This window comes from Dipodomys spectabilis, unplaced genomic scaffold, assembly GCF_019054845.1.
Source record: "Dipodomys spectabilis isolate Male_0828 unplaced genomic scaffold, ASM1905484v1 ptg000175l, whole genome shotgun sequence".
NCBI classification, from domain to species: Eukaryota; Metazoa; Chordata; class Mammalia; order Rodentia; family Heteromyidae; genus Dipodomys; species Dipodomys spectabilis.
Window position 1 is genome coordinate 1,569,733 of NW_024870852.1, and position 19,660 is coordinate 1,589,392.

Here is a 19,660-nt window from a genome sequence, read left to right on the forward strand (position 1 = left end):
TCTAACGAGTATCACTGGCTGCATTAGTGCGCCCTTTGTCTCGTCATTTCCATGTTTCCCGTTCTCCTCCCCATATCAGTCAAACTTACACACAAGACAAAAGGCACAAAAATCAAAAACAGTGACAAAAGGGGAAAAGCAGAATAAACAAACAAAATGTAAAAACTTCTTGTTTTCATTTCGTGGAGTTCATTTTAATATGCATCATTTTATATGATCACATTCACCTAGATATTGAGCCTTGATATCCTCTTCTAAGAATATCCTCCTCTGGTCTCACTATGTGAATGTTTAAAGTCCTGTTTAAATTGTCATGTCCAAGTGTAATGTTTTTTGTCTTTTACTATCCATTAGGTTTACTTGTAGATTTACAAGCACATTCTAATTATTACAAATGAGGGAAACCATGCAACATGTTTCTTTGGGTCTGGCTAACTTTGCTTAATATAATTTTTTCTAAGTCTTTACATTTCCTTACAAACGGGGTAATGTCATTCTTTCTGATGGAAGCCGAGAATTCCATTGTGTAGATACATCACAATTACCAGAAAAATTTTAACATAGGAAAATTGAAAGTGGGAAAAAGGTAAGACAGAAACAATGATGTGTGTGTGTGTGTGTGTGTGAGAGAGAGAGAGAGAGAGAGAGAGAGAGAGAGAGAGAGAGAGAAATGATTTCTTCTTGAGCTGGAGAAAAGAAGTAGAAAATTGATACCATTAATTTTAGAAAGCATTCAGTATAGTCCTGCAATGTTCCAACCCAAACCCCCAAGATGGGGATTCTTCGTGATACTGGCACCTAAGAAACAAAAACAGGGACACTTCGAATTGATAGGAAAAACTGTGATGAGTTCATGTTGGTGCCAATCAGGGGCTACAGTAAGCTGTCCCCAGGATGCCAGGAAAATGGCAACTGAAACCAACCAACTGTATTGGTTTAGATGCCAGAGGCATACTTCAGACCTGTTGACACAAAGCCTTAAAACAGACAACCTGCATGCACATTTATGTATTTTTAACAAGATTTCTAATTACTGATGGATGCAGTTAACACAGATGGGACCACCAAGCTCTCGGGCTGTTTCTCTAATTATTTTCAGATGTTTCAAACATGCTTCTATGCCTATAGTGTATCTTTGGCTGTCTTGAACTTTCCAGAAATTTGTAGGATCTCTTATTTAAGCTGCCACTAGCCATAACTTTCCTTGTGGGATATCAGACTAGTCAACTGCAAGATCTGTCTGGGTCAACTTGCCAAGAGTTTATATCCAGTGCTTGTATTAACCTGGGGTACTAGCCAAGAGGTAAATTAATCATTCACTTACAACCTACTATGAGCCAAAATTTAGGGTAGGAAGAAATATTCAGCTCAAATAAAGGCCCACCTAGTCTTGGCTTGTAGATGGCTCTCATGTACTGAAAGAGACAAGCATAAATAAACACACTAATCAGCATGCAATTGCAAGCCCAGGGGAGTCTAAAGAGGGAGAAGAGTTATTATAAAAGATTGTTAAGGTATTTGCTCACAATGGTGACCCCCTACTCCACTCAAGACAACCACATTGCTTGTCATATGACTTTAGAACTCCTCCCAAGAAGTGAAGCTCAGTTCCTCAGCTCCTTTGAATCTGACCTTGTTTCTGTCCTTGCTTAAGCCAATCAAATATTGTAGGAAGGTCTTGTATAATGGGAGAAACATGTATGAGTAATAAGCAAGTGTAATACCCACACACAATAGACAATTATTCAGTCTTAAAGAGGCAGAAACTTCTGACACATCACAACATGGATGAACCATGAGTATATTCAATTAAAGAAGCCTTGACATCAAACAAAGAAAAATTCCTTCTCTGAAGTAACTAGAATAAAAATAATAGATAAAGAAAGTGAAATGGTGGCTTCAAGGAGTTGGGGGAATAAGGGTTCATCTCATCAATTGTTACATACTTATCTTTAGCCATATTATTCATATTCATATTATTCATATTCTAGAGCTCTGGAAACTGGCTCTAAAATTCTGCTGCTAAAAATATCTATTTACATATCTCAAAGGCACTTTTAACTCTATAGGACTGAGTGTGAATTCATTCCTTCAACCCTAGCTCAGGTTGTCTAATAGTGATCTATATGTCATTAAAGGGTAATGTCTTCCATCTAGTTGTACAAGCCAGATACCTAGGAATTATCATCCTCACACCTTTCTTTTACAACAAGATTCACTTTCACATTACCTCTCAAGTTAGACTTGTTGCTTTTGTTTGTTTGCTTCTTACATTTTTACATTTCTTTAATTCTTTCAGCATTTCCTATATTGACACATATGTAAAAGAAAATGAAACTTAAATGAGAAATTCTTTACAAGTCAAGTGTAGTTTTATACATCTCTATCTTACATGTTAATGGAAAAAATCACAAGCTATGATGAAAATAGGACAAGTTATAACTCAAAAAAACAAAAAAACTGGAAAATTATGTCATAAAAATGTGTTTAATTATAAAATAAACTACCTCCTGGGTATCTTTCACACACTTCTCTTCTTGGTACAGATCCACAACACATTGTTTGCCCAGATAAATGCATCTCCCACTTTTCTTCAGCTGTCTATTTACATATTCCTATGTCTGCCCCCAGGCCATGTTCATGTAGCCATCAAGGCAAGACAAGTCCCATTGATAATCGACTCAGAATTTAATTTTACCGCAACTAGCCATCCAATGGTTTGTTTTAAAAGGTCACTAAGGGTTTGTTTCCATAGACTCATTTTAGCAATCCTGAGAGGCAGGAAACCTAAGTTCTAATCCCAGCTCTGCTACTTAATTAGCTGTGTGACTTAGGTAACTCCTCATTTCATTTCACATAGTCCCAGGTGCATCTTGCTGCTGGGTTCCAAACCCAGACCTCAAAAGCCTTCACATCCGACTCTCTTCTAGTTTGGGTTCTTCTGTAATTACTGTAAATATTTCCTAATCCAAAATGCCATTATCTCTTCCCTAGACTGTTACAAAATGATTCAAACTGGTTTATGTGGCTATATTTCCTCATTGTGGGTTTGACTTCCAAAATAAAGTGTAAGCATGTCTGCATGCTTCAATCTTGCAAGGGCTTCTTTTCTCTCTTGAGATGAATATCTTCCTCCTTTCTAGTCTATGGGCCCCCCATAGCATGGCTCTTACCTCTTACACTACTATTTCAATTACCTCGTACTACTGTTCTCCCTGTTCTTTTCTTCTACCAACTAATTTAGCCTTCATTTACTTTTCTGGATATCCAATTAAGCCAATCTCATCTTCTGTTCCCTATACTGGAACCACATTTTATCCCAATTCACAACTTCTTAAATCTCATATATCTTTCAGATATTAATTGAATAGCAAAAGATTCTCTGAATCCCCTTCCAGGAAAAATTTGCAATATATTTTTCATAAAAACAAAGTCTCTTTCCTCAGAGTACCCATAAAACTTGATATCACTCACTCATTTCAGTCCTCACTCATTTCAGTGAGTATGTGATTTCTATCTATCTCCCCATAACATTATAATCATGAAATCAGAGACGTGTTCTATTTTGGTTAACCTTGTGCAATATCCAGACATAATGTGTGTCTTGCAAACAAAATATATCATCAATTTAGAAAGAAAGGAGAGAGTGAAAGAAAAGAGAGATAGAAAAAGGTAAGGAAAGGAAGAAGGAAGGAAGGAGGAAAAGGAAGAGGAACAAAAGAGGAGGAGAGAGAAAGAGAAGGAAAGAAAGGGAGGAAAGGAAGAAGAAAAGAATGAAAAACAGAAAAAAAGAAAAGAAAGAAATATATCTCCTTGCTTTTTTATTTCTCTTGTTTTTGTACATGTGCCTCATTTTCAGAACCTATTTCTTAGAAAGATGCCTAGTAGCAACCTAAGTTTATTTCTTGCTCTACTAACAGAGCATTCTCTTTTCTAAAGGCTCTTGAGAAAGGTCCAAGCCAAATTTTTGGTGATAAGGACTGTATCAGATACTCAGTTTTGAACTAATTCATGTCCACTTCCAGATGGACAGGACAAGATTAGACTTATTCAAATCACCTAAACTAAGAGCTCACAGTAGGAGACCCAAAGAAAAAAAGGAAATAAATTATACATAGAAAAATATTCAGACATTCTCCAGTGTATTGCCTATAGTATCTGACAGCTAACATTAAATACTAGGCACATGAGTAAAGTATATTGGGCACAGATGGAGCCATATACAGGTGGTAAAAAGAAACAAGATGGTGGAGCAGCTTGTTTGGGTAAAGGAAACTTTACATCAAATCTCATATCTATTATTTATTATCTGAATAAGAACTGTCAAGTAATTTAAACACCATATTCTTCAGTTTTTCACCTCTTGATTTCTGATAATAATCCCTTACAACCATCATCATGAGATAAATGTAGTCTGGATGCGGCCTGACACAAGACAAATTAACAAATCTTCACCATTACTTCTGTATCCTTACTCCAAATTTGGCAGTACTCTTAGTACAGTTCTTATCTCTTCTTTGAGGTAGGGCTGTGGTTGTCCAGACTGGAGCTTTCCCTAAGTTATTATTTTTTTCTATTGAATCATACTTTCCTATCAGGTAAGGAAAAGCAAAGAGTAAAGAGGACTGAATTTAAGAAAAAAATGGAGAAATGACGGTTATGAGTCAGGTGAAGTTGACAGGGCTAACACATACCTACCTTTCTATACCAGGCAGTGGAACCCTGAGCCTTTAATATCCTATCTATTCAGTTCACACCTGGTTCTCAGGGAGATGTGCATCAGAATTAGCACAATGAACTTGGTTGTATTGTTCTGTGTACTTCCTCCTTCCCTTGCCTGAAACCACATTTCAATCAATGGCTAATGTCAGCGTGGGAGTGCTAATCCTCGTTTAGTGCTGCTGCAAGTTACCACATCTCTGTGGGTCAGGGAAAGGAGTCTGGCTGTTCAAGGGAGGATACCTGAAAGCCAGACAAAGCTTGGTTTTTCTCCCAGGCATTGAGCGAGATCCAGCCCAATCAATCTCATGGTATACCTACATTCTTGCCAGGGGAGGAGTTAACTCAGTAGTTAGGACCTCTGCCAGGTAGGGAAGATCTCAGGAGACAAATGCTCCCCCCTCCTCCCAGTTCTAGACAACTTTTCTTTGTAAATCATCCATCAGTGTCTAGCTTAGCACAACCTATAGAAGAATGGTTACAATGGTTATGTGAATTTTGAAGCTGTGTCAGTCATGGAAGGCATTTTTCTGTGTCATGTTATCAAACATGTGACTCTGCAGGCTGTGGTTTGATAAAGAACTCTGAAGAGAGATATCAGCTATGCCTGGAGTCAGGATAAGGGACAATCTTCTGATTCCCCCAGTGGCAAGATATGGGGAGAACTCTCACAAGAACAGAGAGCAGCAACAACATCAAATTTCCGGGTTTTATGAACTACTTTTGTAAATTCGTGTCCATATACGTAGAATTTGATTTGACTTGATTCTAGTATAATCTGGAAGAGAGAGTATGAGAAAATAACAAGCTTTTCCCTTAAACTCTTTATATTGGTTTTCATTAGTCAGCCAAAGGAAACTAACACAGAATACCATTAATTTAGCTCAGTTAATAGCATCTGGCTGTATTTTTCACCAATCCCTCTCAGATTGTATCTGCCATTTCTGAATCTTACATGTAAGCTTACTGGTACAGATAGCCTAAACATGGTAAGTATTACTGTTGTTTATAACATGAAAAGCAACATTTATATAAAGATAACTGTCACAGAGAAGTGAGTTCAAACAATGATAAGACGTATTTTCCCCAGAGTATATAGCATTCAACTGGAAATGGGTATTTTTCAGTAGAAAGGACATGGACCTCGGATGGCAGAGGAACAGGATGAGCAAGGCCAGATGCAATATGCTTTTCCAGCCGGAGTGACATTTGCTAGCCTTTCATTGGCAAAAGCAGATCACATGATTGTGCTAAGCCTTAGAATGAGATAGCTCTACAGGGTCTTATCTGCTGTCTGGCTCCTGGCAGGAAACACTTGCAGCCATAAAATGGATGGCCCCAAGCATCAAGAGCCTGGACCTCAAATTGCCCGGGGGAGGGGGTGTGCCGGGAGGAGAGGCTCACCCAAGAGTTCCAACCAAAATGCATCAGACTGGGAAGTGAACAAGAAGCAATTTCTTACAAGAGTAAGTCTTAGCGTTAATTCTCTGTTTTTACAGTTAGTTTAGGCTTACTTGTTTGTAAATCAAACTTAGCCAGGCCTTTTTTTGACACATATAGAAGTCTTAAACTTTTCTTCTGTATTTCTTTTTGAAGTTGTAAAAAAGTATATTTTGGCATATTTAAAAATATATTGTGGTATATTTACTGGTCTCTGTGTCTGTACTTTTGCTTAGTAAAGCCATTTCTTATACTTTTAAAAATTTCTAACATTTACAATAAAAAATGTGCTTTGGACTTATGTCTGCTATTTCTTAAGTTGTGAGATGTTGGAACATTATTTAGCCTCTCTAAGAAATATATTCTTAAAGAAGGCTGAGCCAAAAAAAAAAAAAAACCCTACATGGTGATTCTAAGGCCATACACATGTATGTTATCTTGTAAATATTAATTGTTGTTATTAGCATCCAGTTGGCAGCTGCAAAATCAATCAAATGAAAAATAAATAATGGATTTCTTAAATTCTAGAAACATATTCCTTACATTTCCCCAATTCAGGGTTGCTAGAGTTGAACAACTTTATTGCTCTGAGGTTTCCAGACAGGATAAATTCCTTTATTAAGTCCTTATTGCCTACAGACAAAATTCTAAGGCTTCCTTTATGGAGCTCATGGTTTCTTTCAAATTCAGGATACTAATCCACATTACCCACACCAACTCCATCACCAACTTCCTCTACTTTCACTGTCATATCATCCTACCCAGGGTTCACAGGCCCCTCTATCTGCGCAGAACTTGGAACCTCCTGCACTTCCTTGCTAGGACACCTGCACCTCTTTCAAGCCAAAGAAGTAAGTTGTTCCCCAGTGCTTAAGACTGACTTCCACCTCTGTGTTTTGTTGGGAGAGCCTCTGCCACCTAACCCCACCCTCCGGGCAGGGTTAGTCATTCTTTTCCTGGGTTGGATCAGAGTCTTATACATTCTTCTTCTAATACATTGCTTATTTTGTTTACATGTCTGTCTCCCCAACAAGATGCTGAGCTCTTAGAAACAAGACCGTGTTATTCATCCCCACCCTCTGCACCTAGCCCAGTGCCTGGAATGTTAACAAAGTCATTTTGGGTATCCAGAGAAACTTGGTTGTCTTTCCTATATTCAGAAAACTGATTGGTTAGATTGATGAAAAATAAACTTTCCTTTGAGGGATTTTTGAGAAATATGTGAAATTATCAATGATAATGGATTGATAATGATAAAGAAAAACTTTAAAAGTTTCCCCAGTCCAGGTAACACTTAATGGATGAATGGATCAATAAAATGTTTTATATAAACAATGGAAAGTATGATACACATTTGAAAAGATGATCTAGCATTTGCAAAGAAATGGATGAACCTGTAAAGAATGATGTTAAGTAAAGTAACTCAGGCCCAAAGAGACAAAGGTCACAGGTTCTCTCTCATATGTAGAGGCCAGAACTATTTTATAATTTATAAATGTACAAGTAAATATACACGTGGTTGTATGCACGTACACACAAATGTATTAGATATGGTTTTTCCAGAAAGAATTCAAATCATGTAATTCCTTGGAAAAATTAATTTACAGTCTTGCAAAATGCAAAAGTACTAGAAAACTGGCACTTAAAAATTTGGTTGGGGGAACTCACAGGGAGGAGATTAGAGAAAGGGGAGGGAGAGAATGCAGTCAAAATATATAATATATACATTGTAAATATTTTTAAAAAATTGTGTAGAGGGGTTAGGTTGGGAGGGATGGGAGAGAATGGTAGGAAAAAAAAGCCACATTGATCAAGATGCATTGTACTGATAAAATGATTGGTTGAATGGTAACTCCATTTTACAACTACTTATAGATAACAAAAATATAACTTTTTAAAAAGTTTTACACTTGAAACAATTAAATAAATAAATAAATGTAATTGTCTTTCCGTTTTGGTATTGAGCCTTGCACTGGCCAGTGGGCCTTAAATTTTATGAGCATATAAGTCACCTGAATAAGACTGATAAAAATGTAGACCTGGGATTCTCCTTAACAGTTGCAATGAATTCCATCTTTGGCAAAAGATTCCGGCTATCTGTCTTTTCAGAAACTTTTCCAAGTAATTCTGATGCTGATCGAGATTGGAGACCCACTGCAACAGGTAAAGCTAGTTTTAAAAATCTCTGGTTCCAATTGCTTCAAATATTTCCTACTGTTAAAAGGTGGAAAAACAAAAGTGCTTATTCAGAGAGCTAGGAGCCCTCTCCCCACCTGGCCTCAGGTGGCTGGGCTGTCCCTGGAGAGTTCATGTCGCCTTCCTTATCGTTCAACATCCTTTGATCAGGAACTTCTTCATTCTGGCTCATTCTTCACTTCAAAGCTGGGAAATCTGATCAGCTCTTCCCTTTTCCCCTCACCCTGGGCCCAGCCAGCCCTAAGGGTGGGCCAGTAACTTGGGAAGACTATATGGACAGACTTCAGCACTGCTACAGGCCGGGAGAAAAAGCTTTTGTGTGGCATTGCTGTCTGATTCTCCCTCAACACAATTGGTGCCAAAGAGAAAGGAGGAGAGGAAATATGACCTTGTTCTAAGCCCGGCACCATGGGTGTGGAATAACCACATTGGGGGTGTAGTTTTAGGAACAGGTCTGCAGTCTCCTATTCCCTTGAGGCAAACCTTCCCCAGTTAAATAGCAAAAATCTCTCTATAGAAAAAAGAAAATAACTTGAAGGTTCCAGAATAAATTTCCTTTCATCTGTGCAATAAAGTTAACTATAATGACCAAATAAAGTTTTATATAGCACAGATGATAAATAACTTGGCTTTGTGAACTTAGAAACAATGGTAGTTTAATGTCCGAGGTAAATTACTCCATTTCCAAAGACTGACATATGCTAACATAATGAAACTAGAGTTTTAGACTCTAGGCCCAAAGTCCAAGGGTCCCACACTAAGCCTGACCACTTACCCCCACACAGGCCAAATAAAGACATGGTGAAGGGCAGAGAGGAGATTCATTACATGGCAGCCATGGGAAGACAGCACTTCAGTACATCTGCAGCTATTTTCTGGGGGTACAGACATTGGCTTCTGTTAAATACAGAGAATTGGGGCATAGAGTAAAAAGGGCATGCGTTGATAAAACAGATTCAAATCACAGGAATGGCCTGCTTGACTAGGAATTAGTATCTCTTCACCACTGGAAGGGACCAGGAACAAGTTGTCTGGTGGGTAGGCTTCTGAATTTTGGCTGTTTTCTTTAAGATGAAAAGAATAGGGTACTGCTTGATGAGGGGCAGTTTGCCCTCTGTCAAGATGATTATCCTTTTTTTGGGGGGGGGAGCCAAGGTGATTGTAAAGTGACTACAGCTCAGGTCAAAGGGCGCAGATACAAAATTGAGGGCGTTTTAGTTAATTCACAGGTCTAGAAAAAGTATCTTCCAAGTTGCCTCTTAACAGTAAGACTTTCATTAAACTCAAGTTACCTATTCACCACTCTTACATTCCCTTTGAGAAAATTAAATATAGGCACGCATAATTAGGTACAAATAAATGAGGTATAAATATATCACAAGGTCATATTTTACAAAAATATGTTGAGAATACAGTTCTTCTATTATTAAATTTACCCATTTAAAGAATATACCTTCATGGTTTTTAGTGCATCCAAGGTTTTAGGTAATGATCACTAACAATCTAAGCTGAAAATATTCTCATGAACATAAAAGGAAACACTTTATTTTGTCCATCAATCTTTAGCTCCCTACAATGCAAATCTATTTTTTGTCTCTACAGATTTTCCTATTTTTTGATAGTTTACAATATCTCTGAGATGTGGCCTTATTCAACTACTTTCTTTCACTTAGAATGCTGTTTTCAAAGTTCATCCACGTTACCACATGTGTCAATATTTCACATCCATGCCTGGTACTTTTGGTTTTAGTGCTCAGGATTATAGTTGCAGAATAGATTGCATTAGGAAGTGTTTCAACAGATCTTCTGGTGTTTTTTTTAAGTATGTGAAGGACGGATGTTAATTTTTTGGTCTGAACCTAGGCTTTATTTTGAGGTAACTTTTAAATGACTAATCTCTTTACTCATTATGTGGATACCTATAATTAGATATACCAATCCAGACACATTTATCTCTTCCTGAGTGCATTTTTAAACTCTGTGTCATTCTGAAATTTTTTTCATTTGTTCTCTACTTTATAGGCTTAAGCATTTGGAGTTATTGTATTTGTCTTGTCTTCTTTGTTTTTGAGATAGGGTATGTCACCCAGGCTGGCTATATATTCCTAATCCTCCTGCCTCAGTCTCCCTAGTCCTAGGGTTATATGTAAGTGCCGTAGTACCTCTGTCTCCCTAGCACTAGGGTTATATGTAAGTATCTTTCTTATGATTTCTTATTTCTATAAGGTCTGTAGTGATGCTTCCTCTTTCATTCTAATTTTATTACTCTTTGTTGTCTGTATAAAGGTCTGTCTTTTGTGGAATACAGAAATAATTTTTGATTTTGTTCATGGTTTTATGTTTGTGTTCTATTTTCTACCTCATTTATTTCTCTATTCTTGATCAGGTTCTACCTTATACAAGGCTTTCAGTAAGTAAGGTTTTCTCTTCTATCTAGTGTCTTAAGTATAGGTTATTGATTTGGATCATTTCTTTTTCTTAAATAAAGGTGCTTATAGCTGTTTCTTTAGCATACTATTTACTCTGGGTAAATTTTGTATGTTGTGGTAGCAGCTTATTAATCACAATTAATGAGGACTTTCTAAATCTCCATGTGATTTTTTTTGCCTTTGCCCACTTGATTACTTAGAATTTTTCTGTTTTATATTCAAATATTTGTAAATGTCATGAAATTTCTTTTTGTTGTTGAATACTCATTTCATTCCATTTTGCTTAGGAAATATAGTTTATATAGTTTCAATGCTGTTAAATTTATTGAGCTGCACTTTATAGTATAATCAAGATGTTCCACCTAACAATTGCCTAAATATATGCATTGGAAGGAATGTTCCTTGTGTTATTGATCCACTCTAGACTCATTGATTCAGAATCTCTGGGAATCCCAAGATTGTTATCATTACCTCCAGGTGATGATTCTCATTCATGCTTAATTTTGAAAAGTACTGACTCATTCCTCTAATCCATGGACACTGGATATATTTTTTGTGTATTGCATCTATTCCAATGGTATCTGGTACCAATGTGTTATTCTTTTCTATATAAAGTATCAAATCTCCTTGGCTACATTCATTCCTTGGCATATTTTTTTGTACATATTGTAAACAAAATTGTTTTCTTGATTTCTTTTTCAGATAATTTGCTGTTAGTATGTGGAAACACGAATAATTTATATGATTAATACTGACTTTGCTTTTAAGTTCTAATAGTTTTTGGTTTTCTAAATATAATATTAGCAGTAATCAGAGGTAATTCAATTCACAGAAGTTTTTCTCATAATGAATTGATCTATATTTAGAATATTATGGTTTAAAAGGTAGATACATATAACCAATTGGAGACTGAACCCCAAGCCTGGGTGCTTGCCTTGCAAGCACTCTGGTACTTGAGCTATAACTCTCAACCTCTTGCTTTGTGTTTTTATTTTTGAAATAGGGTATTGATAACTTTGCCTGAGCCTGTCTCAAAGTCATGATCCTCCTGCTTCTATTTCCCACGTAACTGGGGTAATAACTATACATCATCATATACACCTGGCTTGTCCAATTTCTTTTTGTCTGTCATGGGGCTTGAACTCTGGGCCTGGGCATTGTCCCTGAGCTCTTTAGCTCAAGGCTAGTACTCTACCACTTGAGCCACAGTGCCACGTTAGGTTTTCTAGTGGTTTATTGGAGATAAGAGTCTCACAGATGTTCTTGCCTAGGCTAGCTTTGAACCACGATCCTCAGATCTCAGCCTCCTGAGTAGCTAGATTACAGGTGTAAGCCACCAGAGCCTGGCTTCTAACTTCTTTTAAACATAAAAGTTTTCTAATAATTCAGGTGAGTATAATTTAATATTTTTAACTACCATGTAAATGTAAACATTGGGGAAATGGGAATAAAAAATTCACTTCCTTTCTCCAACAAATCACATTTGCAGCTTTTGATGTCTACATGTACATGTGGACAAGAAGCTGCCATAATGGGTAGCACTACTTAGAGCATGATCTTGAGTATCACAGTGTTAAATGTCTTTTTTTTTCTTTTCTTTTCTTTTGTGAAAATACCGTACAGAGGAGTTACAATTACATGAGCAAGATAACGAGTACATTTCTTATCAAGCATTGTTGCCTCCTCTTTGTTTCCCTTTCCCATCCCTTCCCATACTCCCCCCAACTCCCCCACCTGATCCTCTCCCACCCCACCAAAGTTATAAAGTTCGTTTTTCGACATAACGACTTGTACATCTCCTTAAGTGTCTTTTCAATGTTGGTAAGTAAATTTGGAACCACAGGCCCATCCTAGACTTATGAATAAAGAGTATATGTGTGCACATTAAAATTCAGGAAGCATTGCTGAAAAGATCACATGGAAATCCTAAGGACATAGAAGCATAGGGTAATGAGTTGGTTTACCAAATGTCTCACTGTGAACAGACTAGAAGAAACCTACAATCTAGAAACTTAACTTGCTTCTAGGCTGACCAGACACATGATGTTGAACTACCTAGTCCAATTGATTTTTTTCATCCTTGTCTTCCCACCCATAAATCTAGCACCATATGGGGAAACCCATTAACTTTAAAAGTATAATATTCAGATAGGCATTCTGACTGCATAAATATGAAATGTATTCCACAATAGACTACTTCAGATTTCTGTTTGATTAAAAAGAAACACGTAACAGGTTCTATGAGGGTCAGACCAGAGCTTAGGGATGGGACCTCTAAAAGAGAGGGGATTTCATTACTTCTGTGATAACCCTGGCTTAATTTACCATTGTTCTTTAAATCCTTCTGTCTTCTAATTGCTGGTCATGACAAAAGGGCATCTTTTCCAGCATAAGGAGACAGTAAATAGGATGGATAATAGTGCAAGGTGGCTTTTGTGTTAGCTTGCTTGTGCCTGTGAGCCCAGTGATGAGTGACAGGTGCAATTTCATACTGAAAACTGAGGTGAATGCTTTAAGCTGTTATCTGTCTACAAATCTGTAATTATAGAACTTTAGGTACTAGATTTATTATGGGAGATGGTGAGTTTGCAAAACTAAATATGGGCACATTTTAAAATAATCCTTTCCAGAATGTCAAAATGAATACAAACTATTTAGAATTTTGTGTTTAATATTAGCAAAATAGATTCCTAATTCTTCCAACTAAACAATAAAAGTATTTACTTCCTTGAACACCAAACAAGCTAGTGTTCTCTACATCAGGTGATGCCTGTAAAACTATCTACAATCACTGAGTTGATTCAAAACGTTTCAAACGTGACAATTTTACAAGTGCATGGATAGAAGCTTCAAATTTTAGTTAAATGCATTTTTCCTACCATAATAGCTACTGTAATTAGCAAGTTAATGTGAAAAAAATCAACATAGGTTGTCACAAAATTGCAAAAGTGCAGAGAAATTGGGAAAAAAATGTGAGCTCTAAGAGATAGTTGAGCCAGACTTTTATACAATGTATAATCATTGGAAAACTGACCTGGGTATTAGTTCATATGAACTAGCCTCTTCCTTGCCATGAGTTTCTCATGTTCATTTTTGTCTCAGCCTCTGTGGTCAGGTACCTTAACATACTCCAACCAAGCTGTGATTACAACCTGTTTTGAAGACCCCTGAGTATCTCAGGAAAACCATGACCAAGATGCCACCTCAATACAGTTCTTCCAGATAGTGGAATAAAAGATCACCCTGTATAACTCTGGCCTGCCATGCTGTAGAAGGCACTATCCCACCAAACACTTGGACTTAAGGTTTAAGGAAAGGATGGGTTTATCCCTTACCCAAGTCTGCCAACCTGTCATTAGGTCTGCCAACAAAGCTTACCTTGTGGTGAAGGATTTGGTCCCAGGGAGATGGGTCTAGAGCTGCCAATTGTGCACTAATTCATTTTCTTACCTTTCTGTATTATTTCAGCTATCCTGACCCTCTTTCATGTTTTAGGACCTCTTCCACTCTACTATTCTTCCAAATATACTCTCTCTTTTATTACCATGGCTTTTCTCATTCATGTGTCCAATAGAGACAGTTTTTCTTCTACCATCTTGTTGCCTATCCCTGTGTCCCAGTATTCATACCTGTGCAGTCCTCATTCTTTCAGTGACTTTCTTGTAACTGATGTATTATTTTTTATGATTGTGAAATCCATTTAACATTAAGTGGTCCTTTTAAAAGTGAGCAAGTTAGTGGCATTTAGGACATTCAAAATGTGCATTTTCATCATCCCATTAATTCTGTATAATTCCTTCACTCCTATTAAACTAGTATCTAAGGGAAGTTCAGTTTAAGAATGTTTACTTGCACAAGGAAAAGATTCTAAAACTGGGAAGCTTTCCAGAAAGAAAGGGAGCAATGTCCCACCCACCACATGTGCGGCTATATTTCTAGCCAGAGAAAATGAGGTGACACACAAAAACAATGCGATTGGCCTCAGGTCTACATTTGCCTTACATGGTCATGTTTTCAGCCTCTGATTGGTTCAGTGCTTAAGGCTGGCTGAGACTCAGTTGCTAAGATGTAGAGATACAGTGCTAGTTTCACATTAAGCTAAGTTATAACTTCATAGAGAGACTTCTTAAGGAAAACTTGTTACCCCAGTATGGTGAGTAGTCCAAATTTATTAGGCTTCTACAATCCCCAAAGGAAATTTCCCACCCCTAAGCAGTTATTTACCTTCATTTCTCCTCCCAGCTCAGATAGCCACTAATCTGTTCATAGCCAAAATGTAGGAAAAAAATGTAAATGTTTATAAATAAATACTTGGAGAAACATTTTGTGTTATATTCCATCTAAGAGAATATTAGCTATAAAAATTAAGTACTAATATATCCCAGAACAGAAATCCATCTTGAAAACATTCTGCTGTATGACTGATGGCTGCATAGTTCAGTGTAGTATATAAGCTACAATATATATGTATTGTCAGAGACAGAACAAAGAAGGCTTGTCGTTTCTGCTGGGGGCCACTTGGAATTCTTACCAATGAAGGGCCCTGAGCTGCCAGGTGAGACCCAAAGTAGCAGAACGTGGCAGAAGGAGACATCCTTGTATCTGCCACTACTTCAGATACCCTAGTTTGGATATCAGCTCTGTGAGTAAAGCAGCTATCTCGGCATTCTAGTCTAGAAGACACCATGTGGAGAAGAAAGGCGGAGCCTAGGTGGCAGCCAAAACTGAGGCTCCAGAGTGCTTCCAGGCAGCCCTTCCAGGCAGCTGCAATTGTTCTAACCATCCAAATTAGAGCTCCAGACAACAAATAGACAGATAATGAAATAAAGAAATAAAATAGCAGCATGTCAGAACATGAAAATGTAGAATGGAAACAGGAGAGTAAAGAGGGGTCTGTTGTGGTGGGTGACAGCTTACATTGCTGTTGTAGAGCAGATGAATTTTGAACAGTCTTGAAGCAAGTGAGAAAACGTAGGCAGATAAAAGAGCCAGCACAGAAGCCTTGAGGGGTTGGGAGCAGGATTGGGGTGAGGGGAGCAGGAGGAGGATGCCATATTTATTTGCAAAAGAGCAAGGAGGTCAAGTTGCCTGGAAAAGAGAATAGGGGAGAGAAGATGTTACCCAAGTGGGCCTGGCTCAAGCCACATGGGGCCTGGAGGCCCAAGGACTTTGGCTTGCACAATACGTGAAATGAAGAATGACTTTTCAGCAGAACAGCACACATGATCATTGGCATACATGAGCAGATATGTGTGCTCAATGGATTGGTGTGCCTGGTAGGTTCAAGACAAAGTTCATGGGGAGTAAAAGGGGGGAAAATGGAGAGATAACTTAGAATACAAATGCCAGGATCGGGAAGCAAAGTGTCTTCAGCAGCCCTGAGAAATACAAGGTTACTATTCTGAATTATGAGGCACTGTGGTTTTCTTGTGGATTGGATGTGATGACAAATAAGGAGAGGGTACAGGTCCTTATTTGTTCAAGGTTTTTGACGTGAACAATTGGAATTATAGAACTATCCTCAACTGAGGTGGAAAATTGAAGAGGGGACAAGTGTGGGGAGGGGCTGGTGAGACTTGGTTTTTGGAGGTGTGAAAACTGAGGTATCTGTTGAACTTCTGAGTAATGTTGTCTAGAAAATATATAGAGTATTTGTGAAGTGACAGAGAAATATTGGCCAGAAAAAGAAAGTATGAGCCTTAAGTGCCCAGGACTGAGTGAGATGAACAATTTAAATATATTACAGACAAGAACATAGTTTTGGGAGACTCCATTCAGCATCAGGAATGGAGGAAACAGTAAAAGAGACAGAGAGGAGTGACTAGAAAGGTAGAGGAGAGCAGCTGGAGTAGAGACTACTTAAAGAAGGTGTCATTGAGGAGGCTTTGGGGTAAAAGTAAAGATACTCCTAGGACAAAAGAGGAAACCCTGGTTAAAAAAAAAAAAAGACAAGACGGCTCTAGGTGCAAGATATGAAAATGAATGGAAATGACAAATAACCTGGGCCATGCTGAGGATCTACTTCAAGCAGTAGAGCATCTCCCCAGCAAGTACAGAGCCCTGAGTTCAAATCCCAGACTATTACAGTAGTCTTATAAACCTTATGGCATAAAGGTTTTCAGGGTAGAGTACCACATGTTGCCAAAGACCTAGAAGCAGTCAAAATTAGGGTTTTGACATTCTTGAGGTGGGAAAGTATATTATTTGCTAATCTTTTCGAAGCTCTTCCTACCTCAAGGATAAACATCTAACTGGGTGAGTTATCTTCTAACCACCAAAGTACTTGTCTTGAAAATGAAAGAAAAGACCAGGTAGTCATCAGAAAACTCCACAGATTGGTGACAAGCATTTCAAAGGGAGACAGCGGATTTTGGGGTTTCTTATCTGTACATATAGTTCAGCATGGAAATGTGAGACTTAGCCATTGGTCTTGGGATAAAACTAAACCAATTATTGTAAGTGAAGGGTAAAAATAATGTCTGATCATTTTCCAAGGAAATGCCTAGCATGAAGATAGTTTTCAGGAATCCAGCATCTTAGGTTCTGATTGAAGGGGCTCTGGAGCTACCCCATCCCACCCCATCTACTGTAACACTACCCCCTTTGCCCATGAAATCTGTCTCTGGTCCCTGAGGTTCTGTGAACCCCAGATCACATCTCCATCAGTAGAAATTCAATTTCTACAAGTTTTTTTTAGATAGTAGAATTACATGAGAAGAAAATTCACCTGGAAAAGTTAGAGTAAATTTAAAACTTCCAAGGAAAGATAGTTGAAAAACTACGTACAATAAAAAAAAATCTTACAAAGCATTCTAAATTCAAACAAAAGCAGCTGGCATTGACATCTAAATTCTAAGACAGAACACATATGAATATCCAAATGAACCCAAAACATGGGTTTATTTTAAATATCTGCATGAAATCTCATTCTTACATAAGCCCAATAATATATAATTATGTGTGTAAATTGATGCATATGCATATATTTAAAGTCCCACTTTACCACAAAATAAATTATTGGCTGATTATTCTTTTTATAAAAGTTGACCACAAGATTTACTATAAGGATATTTTAAGTACAAGTTCTCTTCATATATCAGTGATTATTCAATTTTCAAGTATTTAATTTCAAACACAATAATTCAGAAAACCCAGAATGTATTTGTCATATCCAGATCAATAAAGTAGCATGCATAGTGTTTTAAAATATACTTGCTGGGCTTGTGGCTTGTATGTGTAATCTCAGATAACTTGAGAGGTGGAGATAGGAAGACAAAAGTTCAAGGCTTTCCCCTGGCAAAATAAAATAGGAGGAGAGGGAGGAAGAAGGGAGAAGAAGAAGAGGAAGAAGAGGAGGAAGAGGAATAAGTGCAGAAAAAAAGCAGAAGAAGAAGAAGAAGAAGAAGAACCAGAAGAAGAAGAAGAGGAGGAGGAGGAGGAGGAGGGGGAGAGAAGGAGGAGGAGGAGGAGGAGGAGGAGGAGGAACTGAGGTTAGTAGAAGAGCATGAGGTTAGTAAACTTCATTTCAAAGAGCAAGCTGGGTATGGTAGAATATACCTATGTAATCCAGCTATGTGAAAGGCATAGGTAAGAGGGTTGCAGTCAGGCTGTCCAGGTGAGTTGGAGAAGCACAACACCCTGCTTAAAAATTGCCCAAAAATGTCTACAGCAAAAGAGCTGAAGATGTGGCTCAAGTGGTAAAGTGCAAAGCCCTGTGTTTAAAATTTCAGTAAGTAAATGAAAATCAAATTTTAATTTGCTTGAATTCATTTGCTTATAGCCCATGGCAGAATTCCATAAAAATCAACTGGATATTGAAAATTCTCTCAAGCCCTAGTCTATACTATCCCAAGAATCTGCAAGTCTCCCAGGTGAGTGAGCTGTAGCATTATAATCTCTGAAAGAGTAGTATGGGGTGGGTGGTGGGTGTTTGGGGGTAAAATTAGGTTCTGCTATAGTCAGCACTAACCAGCTACAAGAAGCCATTTAACATCTCTAGGATCCACATTTTAAATCTGTACTAAGACATGACCCCAGGGTCCTAAGTATTAAAGGTTTTTTTTGTAACAACAAAAAAGTTGCGGGACTTGAACTCAAGGCCTAGGCACTATCCCTGAGCTTTTCTGCTAAAGGCTAGCACTCTACCACTTTGAGCCACAGCTCCACTTCATATTTTCTGGTGGTTAATTGGAGATTAGAGTCTCACAGTTTATCCTGCCCTGGCTGGCAGCGAACCATGATCCTCAGATCTCAGCTCCTGAGTAGCTAGAATTACAGACTTGAGCCACCAGTGAATTGTAACAGACCAAGTTTTGATTTTTAATATATTTCATTAATTATGCCCCCAGATCAGGTGATATCAAAGGGAAATGTATTATGTCTGACTCCAAATAATATAGAATAAGTTTTATGTAGATTAAAGTTAATATGAGACTTTAACTGAATCCTTATCTGTGAGATAGCTGACTTTTGAATGTGAATTTGGAACAAAATATTATAAAATTTAAAAAAATAATTATAATTATAAAATTATAAATAAATAATGTACTTTTTCTTTGGTATATTTCATTACTTCTTGAGACTTTCGCATACTAACCTTAGGTGAGCAGTTGCTGCTGCATAAGATGCATGGCAGAGCAAAAGCTATTTTCATTCCTATTTGAATTCTGAGTGCAGATAAGTTTTGATACTTTTCGATATTCCTACAAAATATATGGTGTAAAAAACTGGAGTATCTGTTTTGCAATAGAAAACACTGCCCACAGGTACCTGGCGATGAGGACTCTGAGGGGGACATTTCTGTGCACTGTCACTTGGAGGCTTGAGTTGGCTTTATTTCCTTTGTCACTAGATGTCACTGCATGCACAAATGTGGC

The 19,660-nt window shown here is 37.6% G+C and overlaps 1 pseudogene; it reads right to left on the reverse strand.

The window, feature by feature from the left end:
* Positions 1-2,521: 2,521 nt before the first annotated feature.
* On the reverse strand, positions 2,522-2,815 carry LOC122120549 (annotated as a pseudogene).
* Positions 2,816-19,660: the final 16,845 nt, after the last annotated feature.